The sequence below is a fragment of the Mus musculus genome, chromosome 8 (assembly GCF_000001635.26).
Source record: "Mus musculus strain C57BL/6J chromosome 8, GRCm38.p6 C57BL/6J".
Taxonomy (NCBI): domain Eukaryota; kingdom Metazoa; phylum Chordata; class Mammalia; order Rodentia; family Muridae; genus Mus; species Mus musculus.
Window position 1 is genome coordinate 109776364 of NC_000074.6, and position 19817 is coordinate 109796180.

Sequence of the window (19817 nt, forward strand, 5' to 3'; positions counted from 1 at the left end):
AAACTTGCTATATAGCTAAGGAAGACCTTGTACTCTGATTCTGCCTCTACCTCCTAAGTGCTGGGATTCTGTTGTATGCCACCACATCAGGCTATGGAGTAGTAATTTAAATAAAGAAAAGTGTAAGTGAAGAAAATGATAACAACAACAATAAGAACAACAGAGAAGGGGTCTAAGTTGCTCTTTTCCTTTGAGTGTTCAGCTTTTCTTGGAGGGAGGAGATGTTGTGAGATCAGTCACTATGCAGCCAAGGTTATCCTCCAACTCACAATCTCTCTGCATCAGCCTCTAAGAAACTGAGCTTACAGATGCTGCCACCACAGCTTCGTCAAGTCCTTCTTAAGAAGACATTTTTTTTTTCTCATTAATCCCAGCACTTAAGAGGCAGAGGCAGATGCAGGCAGATCGCTGTGAATTTGAGGCCAATCTGGGCTACAGAATTCCTGGACCTCTAGGGAAAGACTGAGAAACCCTGTCTCAAAAAGAAGAAGGAGGAGGAGAAGAAGAAAAGAGGAGGAGAGAAAGGACAAAGAAGAAGAAGAAGAAGAAGAAGAAGAAGAAGAAGAAGGAGGAGGAGGAGGAGGAGGAGGAGGAGGAGGAGGAGGAGGAGGAGGAGGAGGAGGAGGAGGAGGAGAAAAGAGGAGGAGAGAAAGGATGAAGAAGAAGAAGAAGAAGAAGAAGGAGGAGGAGGAGGAGGAGGAGGAGGAGGAGGAGGAGGAGGAGGAGGAGAAGGAGGAGAAGGAGAAGGAGGAGAAGGAGAAGAAAAGAGAAAAATAAAACTTTTGTTGTTTGCTATGGTAAACACTTAATTTTGGCCCATAAAAACTATTTTAATCTTCCATGTGGAAAACTTGGCTACCTTTGCCTTGCATCTCTGCTTGAAGATTTCCTTTACGGAAATTTCACAGTGAATTTGGCATGTTTCATGCATAGGCCTGGCTCAAAGTAATCTGCACTGTGCTAGCATTATGATGTTCTTCTAGTCTTAGGGTGTACCTAGGGCTGCCCTGTACAGATGCCCCGAAGAAAGGTAGGAGGATTTGAATTCCGTAAGCATTCTGCTCTATAAACCGGTAGGTATGGGTTGGAATATGTATATGGGGTGTGGTGAATTTTCTGTGTAAGATGACATCTTAAGGCAGACTCCATTGTGAGAGACAGTTGTAGTTTTTCTCAAGTCTTAAATCTCATTATTTGTAAACTTTGGTTACTTACTTTGACTCACGAGATTGCTTAGCGGGCTAGGTTGTACATACGATGGTACCTTATGATCAATATGACACCAATATTTAATAAATTTGATCGTGCCCTTGGTATCCTTTCTTTCCAGCCACTTGGCATGCTCCAGAAATTCAAGGTCAAAATTGTATGGCTAGACTTACTCAGCTCAACGTCTGTATTTTGAAATCCTTGCATGAAAAACGAATGTCTAAAAGATGCAACTTCCTGTTTATGACACTCAAATTTGAAACTCAGGATTTTTGCTTAGTTCCTGGTCTTTGGTATTCAGTGTAGTCTTGTGTTTTATTCACATCTGGGATACCTTTGTTGTCAATCTATCGGAAAGATTTTATTCTAGGTAGGTCACCTTTCCTTTAAATGGGCCAAGATATCAAGGATCTCTAGGTTCACATGGAAAAGACTTGGGTCACAAGTTAGTAATTATTTATCACGCCAGGAACTGTCTAGTTAGACTTTCTTTGCTTCAGGTCATTAGTTCATTCAATCATAGATGGAAAAGCTATTCTGGAAGAGTTTTAGCTGACATTTGTCCAGATTCTTTTTTCCCCTCACAGGAGGGGACTGGATCGTAGGTGAGATTGCCGCACAAGGCGGTGGTGCTGTGCTTGGAATCCATTCTTAGGTTTCATCTTTTTACCTGTTTTCGCAAAAAAAAAAAAAAAAAAAAAAAAAAAAAATTGAAGATACCATAAAACCCTAGAATCCAAAGCCACTTGGAGCATGTTTCTAATGTTGACCAGAAACCTCTGGCCAACGAGGACCACTTAGGAATCCTTTCGGACAAAACTGGTCACACCATGTCTATGCGCTTTCCCCTGCATCTCCTCTCCGCCTTCCCCAGCTCCCTCGCTGAGCTCCGCCCACCTCAGGTGACCCCCACCGTTTCCTGGCTGCACAGTTTTCCCCTCCCCCCAGAACGGAACCAAAGTGCGACGGCTCCAGGGCCGGGCCGGAGCGTGCTAGCTCAGACTCCTCGCAGCGGTGACTCGGCAGCGGCGTCGAGCGTCATCAGTGACAGCCCCGACCCTTGCTACGCTTTGAGTCGCTCTGCCCGGCGCAGTCGCCTCCTCCTCGGCAAATAGTCCTCGGCGGGGGCCGAGTCCTCGGGTCATCCGGGGTGGGAGACGGCACGGGCTGCAGTCGGAGGGACGCGGGGCGGCCGGCGAGAGGGAGCCGGGGAGCGGCGTCTCCCGGGGAAGCGCGAGGCGTGAGGTAGAGGCGCCCTCCTCGCCCGGGATCCCTCCGCCTGCAGTCGCGGTGCTGAGGCCGAGGGAGCCGCCATTTTGGATGTTCGGTTCCTGCTGCCACTGCCGCCGCCGCCCCCGAAGCTGCTGGTTTCCTTCGAGGTTTCGGGCCGGTGAGTGTCACTCGCGGCACCGAGGGCGGGTCGGCTCTTGGGCTCTGCCGCAGCCGCGAGCGTCTGGCCGGAAACCTCCTGTCAGTCCCAGGGGTCCGGGCTCAGCCTGTGGGGGGTGGGGGGTGAGGAGGACCCAGGTTTGGGTCAGGAGGGACCCGGGAGCCCCGGGCTTGCTTGGACTTCCTGAGGGCCGACCTCGGGAGCTTCAGAGCCGGAGCTGTCGTGCGCGGTCGCTTTCCTCTTCCCTTGGCGTGGTCTGGCCGCCGCAGGCCTCCTTGAACCCATTGACTTTCTCAGGCTGCGAGGCTCCTTTGAAAGCTCGCTCCGTTCGGGGAGCTTAGGATTTAGCGGGGCCGGGCCCCACCCCCGCGTGTCCTCTCGGAGCCACGTATCAGCGTTCTTGTGTTGGGGACTCGGGTCAGATCTGAGAACTCTGAGCATTTCCCACGCAGGGGCAATTCTGCCTGGTCCCTGCAGTGCCGTCCACTGAAAGCCGGACATCGGCCTCGCCTCCCTCTAACCTTCCAACTAACTTCTGGTCCAAACACTTTCGCTTTTTTTTTTTTCTTCTTCCTTCTTCTTCTTTCTCTTTTTCTTTTAAAGAACTCACCTGAGACCGCACTATTCACTCTCCTCTCCAACTCTCGGTTCTGCGGACGTCGGTTTCTAGTAATTCTCAGGCTCTTCCTCATTGCCTGGAACTGTCGGTTCTGCTTCCCAGTTAGGGCTTGGTGTCGGAGAGCCGTCGAACCACCCTAGGGTGTATTTCCGCAGCAAATGGGTTTAAAGCAGGCCAAGTGGCTTTGGGTGCGAAGGAGCTGTGAAAATAACTTTCTGCATTTCTTTCTGTTCTGAAAGCTGAGCTTTGGGGCACTTACTGATACTTTTTATTTATTTTTTTCTTTTAGCGTTATATTTGCTTGAGCATGGAAAGCTGCCCTTGGAGAATAATAATCTGACGTAGGTAGAAAGGAAGATAACTTTTTTGGTTCCTATAGGGATTAGTTAACAGAAGAGCGAGCTGAATGGTCTCTTAGTGACCGCACCCCTCAGGTGTTTGTATAGTAATGAACGCTGCTGACTTCTTATGTTGACTTTTCTCAGACTAGTTAGATTTTAAGCATCCATTTCCACCGTTGCCTGGAGTATTTGCCAGACGTTTGATTTGAAACCTGTGGATCTTCAAAGTAATGATAGCTTCATTAATTCTGTTCTTAAAGTATTCCTGCAGTCCAGTATGCGTGAATAAAAAACATTTCACAATAATTCACTGGTTATTTCCTACATTTCAAGTTAGGTGAGTGTGGTTGAATCACACCCCCCCAGCCCGTTTTATCTCAGCCTAGGTTTTTGCATCTGCAAAAGAGAATAACTTCTTTGAGATCACAGGTGACTCGAAACCTAAGTTTATAACTTGAAGCAAGTCAAGTCTCTCAATAGTTGTAAACTTTATATTGATGCTCTATTTAACATTTTTGAAGATTTATTTATATTTTTATCTGAATGTCTTGCCGGTATTTATATGTGTATCATGTGCACACTCAGTTCCAGTGGAAGTCACAAGAGGGTTTTTGGATCCTCTGGAAATGGAATTCTAGGCAGGTGTGAGCTGCCGTGTGGGTTCTGGGAACTGAATCCATGTCTTGTATAAGAGCAGTCAGTGCTTTTAACTGTTGAGCTGTCTCTCCAGCCCTGTGACGCTGCTTTATTCTTATCAAGCTTTTGAACTGTGAGAACAGGTCAATTCTTACAGGTCATACAGTGTCACGGAGGACAGTGTTTTCATGCAGATAGTCTGTGCTCTTGTCATTTGTTTTGAGAAGTTCCTTCAGAGCTATGTTAGTCTTGTCAGATATGAGTTCTGTGTGTTGCTCCAAAGTTGTTCCCTTTTCTTTTGCTTTAAAAAGAACTCGGGGCTTCTGTCTCCTTGCATGGTGAAATTTTCAGTTTTTGAGTTCACTTTTTGAACAAGTATTGAAAGAACTATCAAAGTTATTTAACTCAGTTCATGTTATGGTTTAACATACTGGGATTTAAATGTCATTCATTCTTAGATGGTTTGCAGTTTACCTTGAGAAAGTACCCTTTTGCTAAACAAATTATTAGCAAAGTGCTGTTCTGTGTACCACTGATCAGCACATATAGGAATGTCTACTTTGTCTTGGCTGCTGAGAATTGCACTAGAAGTTAACATTTGTGTTTAGTAAACTTCCATTTATTTCCTTCCTTCTTCCCTCCCCACCCCCCCCTGCCTTTTTTTTTTTTTTTTAAACATGGTTTTAGCTCAGTTGCTGAGGCTGGCTTTAATTTGTGACCCTCCTACCTTATTTGAGTAGCTAAGATTAACAGGTCTGTGCCACCAGTACTGACCCAGCTTTTGGTTTTGGAGACAGTCTTCCTATGTAGCTCAGGTTGGCCTGGAACTTGTGTACTTCACTATCTTCCCAGTGCTGGGGCTGCAGGCATATGCTGCTCCAAGGGGTATGTTATGTACAGTTGCATTTATTTTCTTTGGCAAAGGTAAATGCTTTTTTTTTTTTTTTTTTTTTTTGATCCAGTCTGTTTTGCTGACAGCAACCATATAATCTGAGTGAATTTTAGAATGAAACTAAAATATAGAAATTTCCAATACTGCCTTGCTGATATTTAACCTGACTTATTTTTATTCTTAGGTAGTGGGGTGTAACTCCATGGTAGAGTGCTAGCTTATCATACTTGAAGCTATAGGTTCTATCCTACCCTACCTCCCAGAAAGTCAGAATAAACAAAACAAAACAAAACTAAACCAAACAGTATACAAAGCAGATAAAAACCCAAATAGTTTAAATGAATCATTAAAAAAATCCTTATGTAGGCATAAAAGGTCAAATGAGTTCTTTCAAAAGTTATTTTTAATTTGAAAACTTGAATTGGAATCTACATATCAAGACAGATTTCAAAATGTTTAATCCCTTTTGCATTTGATAGAGACTTAAATTTTTGTGTATATAATGGAACATAACTGATTAAAACTTGAAAACTCTTAGATTTAGCTGAAGAGAATGTAAAAATAAAACCTTTATGAAGAGATGAGTGGTTAAGAGCACTCACTGCTCTTCTAGAAGATCAGGGTTTGGTTCTCAGCACCCACATGGGGGTTTACAATTGTCTGTGACTCCAGTTTCAGGGATCTGACTCTGGCCTCTAGGGAGCTCCAGGTTTGTGTTGGTCCAAATCAATCAACCAGTCAATCATCAGTCTGTCTGTCTATCTAACCTATCTATCCTTTCTATTTATCTGTCTGTCTATCTACCTGCCTACCTACTTTTCTATCAAATCTATCCACTCTATCTATCTATCTATCTATCTATCCATCCATCTATCCACCTCTCTATGTTAGGTGCTTGCATCTTATTTTGATTAATCTCTTTTTTTAAAAAAAGATTTATTTTATGTATATGAGTACACTGTAGTTGTGCTGATGGTTGTGAACCTTCATGTGGTTATTGGGAATTGAATTTTAGGACCTCTGCTCACTCTGGTTGGCCCCACTTACTTGGTCCCTGCTCTCTCCAGCCCAAAGATTTATTATATATAAGCACACTGTAGCTTTCTTCAGATGCACCAGAAGAGGGTGTCAGATCTCATTATGGGTGGTTGTGAGCCACCATGTGGTTGCTGGCATTTGAACTCAGGACCTCTGGAAGAACAGTCAGTGCTCTTACTCCCTGAGTCATCTTGCCAACCCTAATCTCTTTTTTTAAGGCTGGATTTCTCTATGTAGCCCTCTTCCTGTCCTGGACACAATATGTAGACCACACTGGTCTGGAACTCAACAGTTTGACTGCCTAAGTCTCCTTCCTAGGACAAAGTATGTGCAGCTGCACCTGGCCTGTGGTTTTTTGTTTTTGTTTTTTTTGTTTTGTTTGTTTGTTTGTTTTTTTAAAACAGATCTTGCCTGAGTTTATTTGTAAGAACAACATAGGACACTGGTCATCTGCAAATAGTGTGTGGGGAGGTGTGTCACAGCAGTCCATCTGTCTTCACACTGGCAGGAGCCTTTTCAATGGGGCCTTCATAGGGGCCTGGGCACCTTTGGGGGCCTGAGCACCTTTGGGAGCCTGGGCTGGAGCTGAAGCCTGGGCCTTAGCTGGAGCTTGGCCCCTGCCTGGCCTGTGTTTTAATCTTAATGCTGTATGACTTGTTTTCAGGTCTTGATTTTAGCTTAAAAAAAAAATCTCCACTACTTTTATCTCTATTTAATCACTTTATATTTTAAAATTTTATGAATTTTGTGCATGTATTTGTGAGTTCTTGCATATTTATGCTGTGGAGAGTGTGGAGGTCAGAAGACAACTTAAATTTAAACAAAAATTGTATTGTAGTTGTATTGGTGTTTTGCTTGTATGATGTCTGGGCATCATGTGTAAACTTGGTACCCATGAAGGCCATAAGTTGGAGTTACACAGACAGTTGTAAGTCACCATGTGAGTGGTGGGAATCAAACCAGGGTCTTCTGCAAGAACAGTCACTGCTCTTAACTTGTGAGCCGTCTCTCCAGGCCTCAGAGGGCAACTTTTGAGGGTTCTTGCCTGCTTCCCTGTTGATGTAGTCTCTTCTATCTTTGCCTTCCATCTTGGGGTTACAGATGAGCCAAATAGGCTTTGTGCATAGATTCTGAAGTGGACTCAAGTCATCTTGCTTGGCAAGTGCTTTTAACTGCTAAAAGATCTCCCTGCCCCCCTTTTTATAAATGTTTTTAATAATTGATTTTTATTTTATGTTTATTGGTGTTTTGCCTGCATGTGTGTCTGTGGGATAGTGTCAGAAGTCCTAGAACTGGAGTTAGAGCAGTTATGAGCTGCCATGTGGGTGCTGGGAATTGAACCCTTGTCCTCTGAAAGAGTTCTCTTGCTCTTACCTACTCACCATGTCTCCAGCACCCTTTTATTTGGTTTTGAAACAAGGTCTTCCTGTGTATCTCAGGGTGGCCTTAAACCCACAGCTTTCTGTTTCAGCCTCCCTAAACCTTGGATTACAGGCCTTTGCTTTCAGGAGCCATCTTTCTCTGTTTCTTAGGCAGGATGTTTAAAGTAGCAAGCAATTTTAGGATTAAGAGACCATGTAAAGCTGGGCATGGTAGTTTTTGCCTGTAATGTAGCATACAGGAAGCAGAGGTATAAAGATCATTGCAAATTTTAGGCCAGCCTGATCTGCATAGGAAATCCAATGCCTGCTAGAGCAAGCTTCAAAACTGGACTCCATATCTAACCATAACAACAGCCGCAAGAGAAAGAGGATATATGGGGTTATATAAATTCATATTTCTTGGCTTGTATGTTTTGAAAAATCTGTTCTTAGGATTTTTCCAAAATATGTGTGTGTGTGTGTAGAAAATTGCATTTCAATGAGGATAGGGAAGAGAAAAGTGGAAAAAAGGAGTATAATTTCTCCTTGAACACACCTGCAGGCTGCTTTCTTGTCTCTGAAAGGATAATACAAAATCATTTGGCATGAGTTTTGGTTGCTAGGAATATGAAAGTGTGAAAGGTTTAACAATGAGGAAAATAACACTCCACTTGTCAAAGTTGTTGAATCAGCATTAGCTAGCACTTTAATATCAAAGATTAGGGTGAAATGATTGGCATGAGAAATGCTTTTTCACTAAGCTCTTGGACAGTTAGCCCTTTAGTGCTTACTGAAACCATTGGGAAATAAAATTAACAAGTTAGAAGCATTGTCATAGAAGGGTAGGTTAAGAAGAAAATTATTATTTTGTCTAAGTTGAAGAAAATATATGAGATCCTTGTACTTTGTGAATAATTAAATGCATCCTAGAGGCACTAATTTTTTCTCCCCCTTTCCTGTTGCTAGCACACAATGGTCACTTTTGCTTAATAGGCAGTTGCTTTGCTAACTTCAGCTTGTGTTTTGTCTCTCCTTGTGTGCCTGCTTTACTTGTGTGCCCAAACTTTCTAGCCTGTCCCACACTTTGAAGTTAATATTACTGATTCCTGTAGGAACAGATATGAGGGAGATATGATCAGGCATATTTGGAACTGTGAATTATCTTTGTTTTCTTTCCTTTACAAACCTTTGGGTTAAATTAAGATGGGCATAGGGGAGGCCTTGGTGAGTTGGCTCAGTAGTTAAGATGGTGTGTTATATAGCAGAGGACCCTGATTTGTTTCTCTGTGCCCACATCAGGTGGCTGACAACCATCTGTAACTCCAGCTTTAGGGGGTTTGGACACTCTTTTTTGGCTTCCATGGGCAACTGCACTCATATGTACATATCCCCACACAGATGGACACCTACAATTAAAAATAAAAACCTTAAAAAAAGATTACTATAAAATAGGCTGGGCATTGCGGCATATGCCTTTAAACCCAGTGCCCGGGCTTCACAGAGAAACCCTATCTTGAAAATCAAAACCAACCAACCAAAGACTAGATGATCTGTACTATTTGGTTGTAAGAAGAGTTCCAGTTGTGTAGCTCTGGGTATCCTAGAACTTTGGTCGTGAACTCACAGAGATCTGCCTGCCTTTGCCTCCTAAGTGCTAGAATTAAAGGGATAGGATACTATGGCAGGTCTTCATATTTATTTTTAATGTAATTTTCCAGCTATACTTGTAATGCTTTTCTTTTTTTTTTTAAAAGATTTATTTATTTATTATATGTATGTACACTGTAACTGTCTTCAGACACCCCAGAAGAGGGCATCAGATCTCATTACAGATAGTTGTGAGCCACCATGTGGTTGCTGGGATTTGAACTCAGGACCTCTGGAAAAGCAGTCAGTGTTCTTAACCACTGAGCCATCTCTCCAGCCCTGGAGTAATGCTTTTCTTCCACCTGGAATACCCATTCCTCTCCTCCTCTCCCCCTTTCCTATAGGAATGCAACATTGTTCCAGGCAAGGAAGCAGGACAATTTTTTTTTTTTTAGTACATGCTAAATGGTTTCTATATTTTTGAGCTTCTAGAAAACCAAAATTCAAATTTGTGGCATATAATGCAATGTCTGGCACTTAGTGCTTGGTCTTCAGAATGGATGCTATAAGTGAAAATAATATAGAATTCTTCAGGTACTGTTACATATAGTAATTGGTCCAGTCTAGAGCAGCCAGGGTTTGGCTCCTGTTATGAGAATCTGCTGCAGGTCTATTATTTGTGATTGAAAGAGTTGATGCCAGCAAAACAGTTTGTTTTCAGGTATACAAAATCGCCTTTATCACTGTAACACATGAGAAATAGGACATTTACAAGCATAAAATCAGAACACTGCCCTAGAGAACCATACATAGAAAATTACATTGAAATTGACAGTAAAAGTTTTTGTTTTTAGCTTCATACCTTCTGTATTTGTTTGAAACTATAAATTTATTTCTAAGGCTGGTGAGGTTGCTCAGTGAGAGAAGGTGCTTGCTGTACATTCATGGTGGCCTAGGTTTGATCTGATCCCTGACATCCTGACTCCAAGGTAGGAGACCAAGCTGTCTTCTGATCTCCACAATTATACCTTTCATTCCCAACATACATCTTTTAAAAATTTCAGAACTATTTCTAATGTGTAAACAGCAGCTACAAAACAGAAAGCAAATAATCCTGTCTGTGTTTCTTTGAAATGTTTGGGTATTTAGATGCTTAATTTGGAAGTTGCCATTAACCACTCTTCCTGATTTCTCCATCAGAAGCTTCTGGTGTCAGTAAAGAAATCTCACATCCATCTTTCTTTTCAATATCTACCATGTCATTCATTTTGTCAAGAAAACTAACAGTCTTACAGCAGTCTTAACCGTCTCTTTTCCAACAGAGAATGTGTTGGTAGGTAGTTCATTGATGAGTTATTGACTCCCTTTCTTGTTTTGTCAGATTTTGAGACAGTGACTCACTTTGTAGCTTTGACTGGCCTGGATCTTGCTCTGTAAACTAGGTTGGCCTTGATCTTACAGAGATTTGCCTGCCTCTGCCTTCTAAGTCTCAGCTCCCTTGCATTTTAATAAAATACTTTTATGATTCTGAGATTTTTTTTTCATTTTTCTTTTTTTTTTTTTTTTTTTTTGGTTTTTTCGAGACAGGATTTCTCTGTGTAGCCTTGGCTGTCCTGGAGCTCACTTTGTAGACCAGGCTGGCCTCGAACTCAGAAATCCGCCTGCCTCTGCCTCCGGAGTGCTGGGATCAAAGGCGTGCGCCACCACGCCCTGCTTTTCATTTGTTTTTTTGAGACAGGTTTTTACAGTAAGTCTTGTTGGGCGGGGGACTTGATATGTAGACTTAGCTGGCCTCAAACTTACAACATGCTGGCATTAAGGGTGTGTCGATTAAGCCTAGTTTTATTTTTCATCTTTTTAATCTATTAAAAATATAATCTATTGTAATAAGTAACAAAATTGAAAGGATTTTAGGAAAGCTATTGGTTTCCTTCAGATCTTCCATGGTTACTCTCCAACTGTTTTGCCTAGAGGATGGGCATCTTTCTGTTTCTGGGGTCTTTTTTTAAAATACTGGTTTGTTTTGTTTTGTTTTTAAATACAGGGTTTCTCTGGGTAGCCCTGGCTGTCTTGGAACTCACTCTGTAGACCAGACTGGCCTCAAACTTAGGGATCCACCTGCCTCTGCTTCCGGAGCACGGGGACTGAAACCATGTACCCTCTACCCCTAGGTGTTTCTGGTTTTTATGCTGACATAAATGTGCATATGTAGTTATTTTTACTAAAGAAAGATCAAACTCTACTACATAAAAAACTTCTCATCACATGTTGAAGTCAGTAGCTGTATTTCTATCATGATCTTTTAAAGAGTTTCATTACAACTTGTAGCATAGATAGACCCTAGTCTCTCTGTTTTCTCTATGTAGCTTTGGTTGTCCTGGAAAGCTCTATAGACCAGGCTAACCTGAAACTCAGATGGAGGCATGCCTCTGGCTCTGACTGCTAGGATGAAAGGTGTGTGCCACCTCCAATAGCTGGAGCCCAATTTATTTGAGTATATTTTCCTATAAATATTTAGGTAATTTCCAAATTAAAAAAAGATTAAAAAAGATTATTTTTGTGTATAAATGTTTTGCTGGCATGTATGTATGTATGTATGTATGTATGTATACCACCTACATGCCTGGTTCCTGGGAGGTTGGATTCTCCTAAGTGGAGTTTTGGATGGTTATAAGCTGCCATGTCATTCTAGAAACTAAACCCAAGTGCCCTAGCCATTGGTCCATCTCCAGCTCTTATTCCATATTTTTGTCATTATAGACAGTGCTATATAATAAATGTACTTGTAGATGCTACCATATTTGTTGATAATTTTTAATTTTATAACTAGGATCTCAAACATGGGATTTTAGGTTCAACAGAAGTATATTCTAGATTTTATTATTAATATGTTAGTGTATAGTGTTGTGCATGTGCCCATGGAGGCCATAAGAAAGTGTTGGATCCTCTGGAGTTGGAATAACAGGTAGATGTTACAACTGCTGAACCTGGGCGCTGGGAACTAAAATATTGGGTCCTTTGAAAGAGCAACAAGTACTCTTGAGTACTGAGCCATCTGTTCTGCCCCCAAAAGCTCTTTTTTTTTTTTTTTTAAGTTTATTGTCAGATTACTCTAAATAGGTTGCCATAATTTATACCTGGTGAGGTGGCACAATGGGTAGAGGTGCTTGCTGTACAAGTCTGTGTTAGTAGTAAGTTTTTTGTAATGTCATGTGTTTCTAAACATTAGATACATAAAACATGACAAGTGACATTAAAGTAATTGAGAAAAGAGTGGTTTATTTAGTCCTAGAATAACATGGAGTTAACAAATGGTGTGAGATTTGAGGGCATGTTTTTGTTTCAGAGAGGGTCTTACTTTGTAGCTTAAGCCAGCCTAAAATCCAGTGTGTAACTCTGGCTGGCTTTATGCTTTTTCAGCTAATAGTATGTTGGGATCACAAAGTATGATCCACAGTTTCGTGTCAGTGTAGGTTCTTGTGTGACTTATTTAGAGAGCCAGCTTGCCAGGGCTAAAGAAATCATTTTCAGTTTTCAATTATGTCACTTAGGTTTTACATTTCTGTGTTATTGTTTTGTTTCTTTTCCTTGTATCTTTGCTTTGCTCCCTATTTTTAATTAATTTGTGTGTGATTGTGTGTGTGTGTGTATGTGTAGATCTTTTGTGAGTCCTCGGGATTGACCTTAGGTCATCATACTGGGCAGCAAGTGTTTCTACCTGCTGAACCATCTTACTGACCCTATTTTGCTGTCCTGAAATTTAAAAGGCATCATAACTTCATGTAGACAGTTATTTCTGTTAAGCTATTACTGTGCTTTTTCATCTTTGGCTATGCTTAAGCATTTATGTTTATTGTCTGGATTGAAAGTAATTTGGTGCTGTTCAGACTTGCATTATATTCTTGTGTTAATTTTGGAGGTTTGACATTTGTTCAGGGTGATAGTTTTGCTTTCTTTTTTAATAACTATTTCTTGGATTTCATAATTTTCTTCATACAGTTCCTTTGCCTTTCTTTCTGAATGTATTCTAGGTGTTTATTTCACCCCTGTTGTTATTCTTTTTCTGTTCATTTCTAGTAAGTTAGTAATTAGAAATGACTTAAAATGAATATTATGCTATATTTGTCTGAGACAACTTTTTCTTGGATATACAGATGTAACAGAACTTGGATTTATAAAGAATATGCTAAGGAAAATTTACATTATTTATTTATTTTGATTTTTTGAGACAGGGTTTCTCTTGTAGCCCTGGCTGTCCTGGAATTACCACTATAGACCAGGCTGGCCTGAAACTCAGAGGTTCACCTCACTCTGCTTCCCATGTGCTAGGATTAGAGGTGTGCCACCATGCCTGACTTGAAAATTTATTATTAAGTAACTTTAATATTTCTGCTTTCATCCTATAGTCAAATGCTCTTCTGTAAGTCTCGTGGGATGAATGACATCTTACTAAGGTTGATGTTTATGATTTTACTTTGTGGTTCCCCTTAACTTGTTTTAATTAACAAAGCAAATTCTAGGCCTGGAGTGGTGTCTGATGCCAGCATTGTGGAGACGGAGGCCCCAGATCTCCATGAGTTTAGATACTGAGACTTTGTCTTAAGAAGACAAGCAAAAAGGAAAATGGTACTTACGTTCATACCAGGCACAGTTATAAGTTGTGTTTGGAGAATCTGATGAACTTTGTTGTTCCTTTGTTAATAATATTAGGGCGGGAAAGGTAAAACTTGCTTCTTAGTTTCTTAGTGTAACATTTGATACCTGGCTTACTATTGCTGTTTACTTGACCTTGGTTGCTGTTCACTCATCTTAGCGCTACTCAGTGGTTTGGTAGTATGCTTGCATTTTCACCCCTCACCCCCCCCCCCTTTTTTTTTTAAATTTTCAATGTTGTTGAATTTTGGTATGAATAAGTTAACCATAAGAAAGGATTGCTGTTGCGGTTAAGGAAGAATTGAGCTTCTGACCTCTTAGAGGAATGCCAGCTGGCTGCCCTACACAGGCTGTGGTGCTATTTCTGTGTGGTTACATATTCTATCATATACTTTTTTGTTTTGAAGAGCCAGAAGTTCCATTTTAGTAGTTTACCTAGGGATGATTCAGGTCAGACTGACAAGTGGAGAGTCGGAGTTGTAGTAATGTAGTTCACAGGAGCTGTGTTCTTTATTGGAACTTACATGTCTGTTTCCCACAGTATGCCATGCCTTGTATGGAGGTTACTTTGGGAATTGAAGAACTTGAGACAGTGAATAATATTAGGAAGTTGTATTTTGAGCTGGAAACAAGAGTATATAAAGTTAGTCTTTGACACTGTTACATTGAGTCATGTGAAACCTGATACATTAATTAACCCCCATTCTTCAAATATATTTAGCAAAACAATAATCTTCATTTATATGTGTATAGGTGTTTGCGTGTATTACCATATGTGACATTTATATGCCTGGTGTACGTAGAAACAAGAAGAATGAACCAGATCCCTTGGGAGTGGAGTTGTAAACTATGGTGGGGGTGCTGTGAATCCTACTGGGTCTTTGGTCTGAATTTTTTTTTTTTTTTTTTTGTAAAAATTGAATTTTTATTTCTTTTTATGTGGAGGAGTGTATGTTTGTGTGAATGCATTCTACATGTATGCAGATTTCTGAGGAGATGAGAAGAGGTGCCTGATCCCCTGGAGTTCAGAGATAAGGCACTTATGAGCCGCCTGCAGTGGGTGCTAGGAACTGAGCTCACTTCCTTTACAGTAGCAGCAAGTGCTCTTTACCACTGAGCCATTCTCCAGTACATGCTTGTTCATTCGTTCATCTGTGTGTGTGTGTGTGTGTGTGTGTGTGTGTGTGTGTGTGTGTGTGTGTGTGTTGGGGTGGTGTGCTTGAGAAGGTCAGAGGGACTTTGGGGAGTTGGTTCTCTCCTTTCACATTGTGGGTCCCAGGAATCAAACTCAGGTCCCAGTAGGATTCACCTCACCCACACGGCAGTAAGCACTTTTTATTTGTTGAACTATCTCATTAGCTCAGTTATGTTCTGATACTAACCTTCCTTAACTCTGTAGACCTTACTTTTATGAGCACATTTCTTCATACTGAGGAAGTATTCTTTCTCCCCATGCTCTCACCATTGCCTAAGAAAAACACTAAGACACTGGAAGATATTAGAAAGGAAAAATCTAATTTTTTTTTAAAAGCCAGTGAATCATATAGACCAGGCTTGCTTTTGCACTTTTTTTTTTAAAAATTATTTTATTTGCCTGAATGTATGAATGCTTGTGCACCATGTGTGTTTCTGGGGCCTGAGGAGGCCAAGAGAGGACAATTGGACAGACTGCAGTGATAGATAATTATAAATTGAACATGCGCCCTTGGAAAAGCTTGCTTTTAACCACTGAACCATTTCTCCATCCTTTGACTTTGAATTTCCAAGCTTCTGATCCTCCTGTTTGGGACATGCATATGCCCCATGCCTGATTTTTATGGAGCTGGGAATTGAATTTGGGGCTTTGTTAATGGTAGTCAAGTGCTCTACCAGTTGAGCTAAATCCCCTCTCTCCCTTTCTCTCTTACTTCTTTTTTTCAGACAGGGTTTCTCTGTGTAGCCCTGGCTGTTCTGGAACCTGCTCTGTAGATCAGGCTGGCCTTGACTCATAAATCTTCCTGTCTCTGCCTCCCTAGTGCTGGGATCAAAGGGATGTGCTACCACGAGCTCGATCCCCACTCTTTTAAGTTTCCCCGTACTTGCTTCCTTTCTTTTAAAAATGAATTAAATTTGCTCTTTGACGGTTGTACAGATGTACATAGGACTTACAGACCACTCTCATGGCCTTCTCCCAGCCCCACTTGTTTAGTGCCCTGCTCAAATCAGAGTGCAACTTGTAAATGCACTAACTTAGTTATATATATGAGAAACAAATTCTAGCATCACGCAGCATAAAATTATGGACCAACTATGAGAGGGAAGTTATGGCGCGGTGGTGGTTTGTTTAGTTAATTGGGTCACTTAGTTCTCAGCCACACAGTCCATGCCTGGATGTTATGTAGTAATCAGTGGCAAAAGAAGCTGTACTCTCAGTCCTTAGTCCGACCCATCCATCCACCCATCCATCCATCCATCCATCCATCCATCCATCCTTCCTTCCTTCCTTCCTTCCTTTCTTTCTTTCTTTCTTTCTTTCTTTCTTTCTTTTTTTCTTTAGCAAGAAAGACCTACCCAAGAAAAATCCTGTTGGTTAGAAAAGGGAGTGATTTTTTTTGTTGTTTTTTTTTGTTTTTTTTTTGTTTTTTTTGTTTTTCAAGACAGGGTTTCTCTGTATAGCCCTGGCTGTCCTGGAACTCACTTTGTAGACCAGGCTGGCCTCGAACTCAGAAATCTGCCTGCCTCTGCCTCCCGAGTGCTGGGATTAAAAGTGTGGGCCACCTCGCCCAACTGGGAGTGGTTTTAATGTTGAAAAGTTGGCTATAATTTAGATTTTTTAAAAAAAGACTTAAGAGTTCAAATGTCTTAGGTTGAGGTTTAGGTTGTAGCCTTAGGAACTTCATCAGTCTTTTGGTTTGTGTGCTTGGCTTTTGGCTGTCGGTAGCTCAGAGCTCTCAGCAGGTAGTGAGTTCTGTTGTGGGAAGCAAGTTATCTAGGCCGGGAACTGGGCTGAGTCCTGGCTGCCGGCTTTGAAGCAGAGCAGCCAGCATACCTTCACTTCATGTGCTTTGGAAGAACAAATACATGTTCTTTAGATAAGACTACTTTGGTATTCCTGATTCAATAAAAACAGTATTTATTGTGCTCACACTCAGAGGTGAGGAAGAGATAAGGGTGGCCGTACAAGGGATGACCTTGGGGATCTTGTCCTGGCATGAGTGAGGAAGTGAGCACTTCATAGGACACAAGCGATCATCCTGGCTTGAGAATGCTCATACTCCTTGGGGGACTCTTTATATATAGATACATAGATTTGGAAATTGACTGTTTTCTTCACTGAGTGATAACTTTTAGAATCAAAATAGACAATTGTTAAGCTTTTTTCCTCTGTTTATCAGTAATTTAATATGTTGGGGTTTTTTTTGTTTTTGTTTTTGAGATTTATCTTTTTTTTTTTTTTTCCAGACAGGGTTTCTCTGTGTAGTCCTGGCTGTCCTGGAACTCACTCTGTAGACCAGGCTGGCCTCGAAATCAGAAATCCGCCTGCCTCTGCCTCCCGAGTGCTGGGATTAAAGGTGTGCACCACCACTGCCTGACGAGATTTATCTATTTTTATTTTATGTGTATGGGTGTTTTGTATGCACGCACGTCTGTACCACTTGTTTGCAGAAGAGGGTGTTGGATCCCCTGGAATTGGAGTTACAGTTGTGAGCTGCTGTGTGGGTACTGGGAATTGAGCTTGGGTACTCTGGAAGAGCAGGCAGTGCTGTGGTAATAATTCTAATTACACTTTGAATATCTAAAATAACCTCATTTAATTTAAGTCCCCAAACCCAGTTTCACTTAACTTTTGGACAGAACATTTTCTAAATGGCTGGGCATGGCTTTGTATACCTGTAATTCTAGCACATGAGCAGGAGGAATTTTAGTTCTAGTTTGGGTTGCAGAGTTTTCTAAAATGAATTTTACAGGTTGAAGATGTATTGCATGCTCAGCATGCAAGGGACCCTAGGTTTGATTTTTCAACACTGAACAAACCAGGTGGGGTTGGACATAGAGTTAGGAGTTGAGCAAATTGAAGAAAGACTTAGGACCTTAGGAAGCCAAGCCATTGAATGCTTTTTGCTAGCATACTAACTAGATGGCTTCAATTCCCTCCCTTCTGTGTACGAACGAGTGTGTGAGCGAGCATCTTCACTTGTGTAGGCATATCTTACTGTTCTTCCCCTTAGCCTTTTGGGACATGGTCTCTCACTGAACCTGGAATTCAATCACTATCTTTTCGCATAGTCTGGTGGCCAGGAAAACCCAGTTTTTCCTGTCTTTGCTTCTTTTCCCTCCCCAATCCTCAATGCTGGCAGTACAGTCATGAGTGTGCTATGTCTGGGGCTTGTGCTGGGATCTGAAGTCTGGTACTCATGTTTGCACAGCAAGTGTCTGTTGTGTCTGGTTGGTGTTTTGGTGTTTCTTTGCTGCAATGAAAACACTATGACCAACAAGCAAGCTGGGGAGGAAAGTGTTTATTTGGCTTACATTTCAGGTTGACATAGGCTAGCCAGTGCATCTGGTAAACTATCTCCCCAGCACTTTTTGTTGTTGTTCTTTTGGTATTGTTGATTGAAGCCAGGGTCTTGTGGATAGATGGCACAATCTGTATCATCAAGCTATAGCCATATCCCTTTGTGGTCTTTTAGTACTTTGAAAAATAAAGCTTGGTGTGGTAGTGCATACCTACTATTCCAGCTTTTGTGTGTGTGTGTGTGTGTGTGTGTGTGTGTGTGTGTGTGTGTGTGTAGGGATAGAGAGGCAGACAGATTAGGAGTTGAAGGTCAGCAGTTATATAGCCTGTTGAAGTCAGACATGGCCAACCAGATACAACCAGATAGTTTATACTTTCCAGATAATGTGATAACAGTGCTTACTGAATGGATTAGATATATTTAAATTTAGAATTTTTTATTTCAGGACTGGAGATTAGTTTCAGGGCCTTTCTCATTATTTAGTTTAAGTATGAAATATTTCAGACATAAACATGGTGAGCAATAATAAATATTCATTTACCCAATATCCATCTCAGAAAGGAAATGTTACCAAAGATCCTGTATCTCATGCTGTCCCTGCAGTTGTGTCCTTCTCTCACAGATGTGCCAGGGGCTGGGGCTGATCTTTATCTTTCCCATGGATATGGTCACACCCTTCTTCTCTGTCCATTTTAAAAGAAAATGATCTTTAAAAAAATGCTCAAAAAACAGGGTTTCTCCAATATAGCATAGCTCAGGCTGGCTTTAACCTTTTTTGACCTTTTGTTCCAGGCTTGTGAGTGCTGGGATTACAGGGGTGAGCCATCGTGGCAGGCTAGAATAGTATGTTCTTTTGTGTTTATTTTATGTGTTATATTGAAGTCTTGCAATAACCCTTTGAGATAGGTACTTTCTCCACATTTTGCAGATGAGGAAACTGAAGATGTCAGAGTTTAAGTCATTTACTCAAGGACACACAGCTAGCTATTAAGTGGTGGAGCTAGGATTCAACCCAGGTAATTGATCCCAAGCTTATCACTTAAAGCTCTCAGTGTACAATTCCTTGTCTCAAGCTTGAAATTAAAGTTAACAACAGAAAACCAAGAACATTGAAAATGTGCAGGGTTTCATAATCTTTCCAGTGTTTACAAAATCTGACCCAAGTAGGCATGAATTTGTCGGTAACATTTTTTTTTTCACTTGGTATGACTGACTGTTTTTGCTTCAAAAATACCATCGGTAATTGAGGTAGTGTGCTAGACAGACATAGTGGGCAAATCAGCACAGTCCGTGTCTTCCGTTATCTTTACAAAATGGAAAAACTCTGAAGTCTGTAAAAAGCCTTCATTTCAAAAGAAAAAAAGGCCTGAATATAATAAATTATTTTGGCCATGACAAAATTTGAATTATTTGTATATGAACCTTTTCTTCTTTTGCCATTTGCTTGTTTCTTTTTACTATATGGCCAGAATTTAAATTCTGTCCTTCTCACTAGACTTTTGAGTTTTTCTAGTATTTTTTGAGACAGAGTCTGATAGCCCTGTTGGCCCCACTCTCCAGTCCTCTGGCCTGCAAGTACTGGGATTCGAGCTTCA

General features: G+C 41.1%; 1 protein-coding gene across 2 annotated transcripts in view; it reads left to right on the top strand.

The window, feature by feature from the left end:
• The first annotated feature begins 2219 nt into the window (after window positions 1-2219).
• Ap1g1 (adaptor protein complex AP-1, gamma 1 subunit) overlaps window positions 2220-19817 on the top strand; it is an 85628-nt gene continuing 68030 nt past the window's right edge. For both annotated transcript variants that reach the window (NM_009677.6, NM_001301211.1), the window contains exon 1: window positions 2220-2599. The gene's annotated coding sequence lies outside the window, so the exon portion shown is untranslated. The remainder of the gene's footprint in view (window positions 2600-19817) is intronic.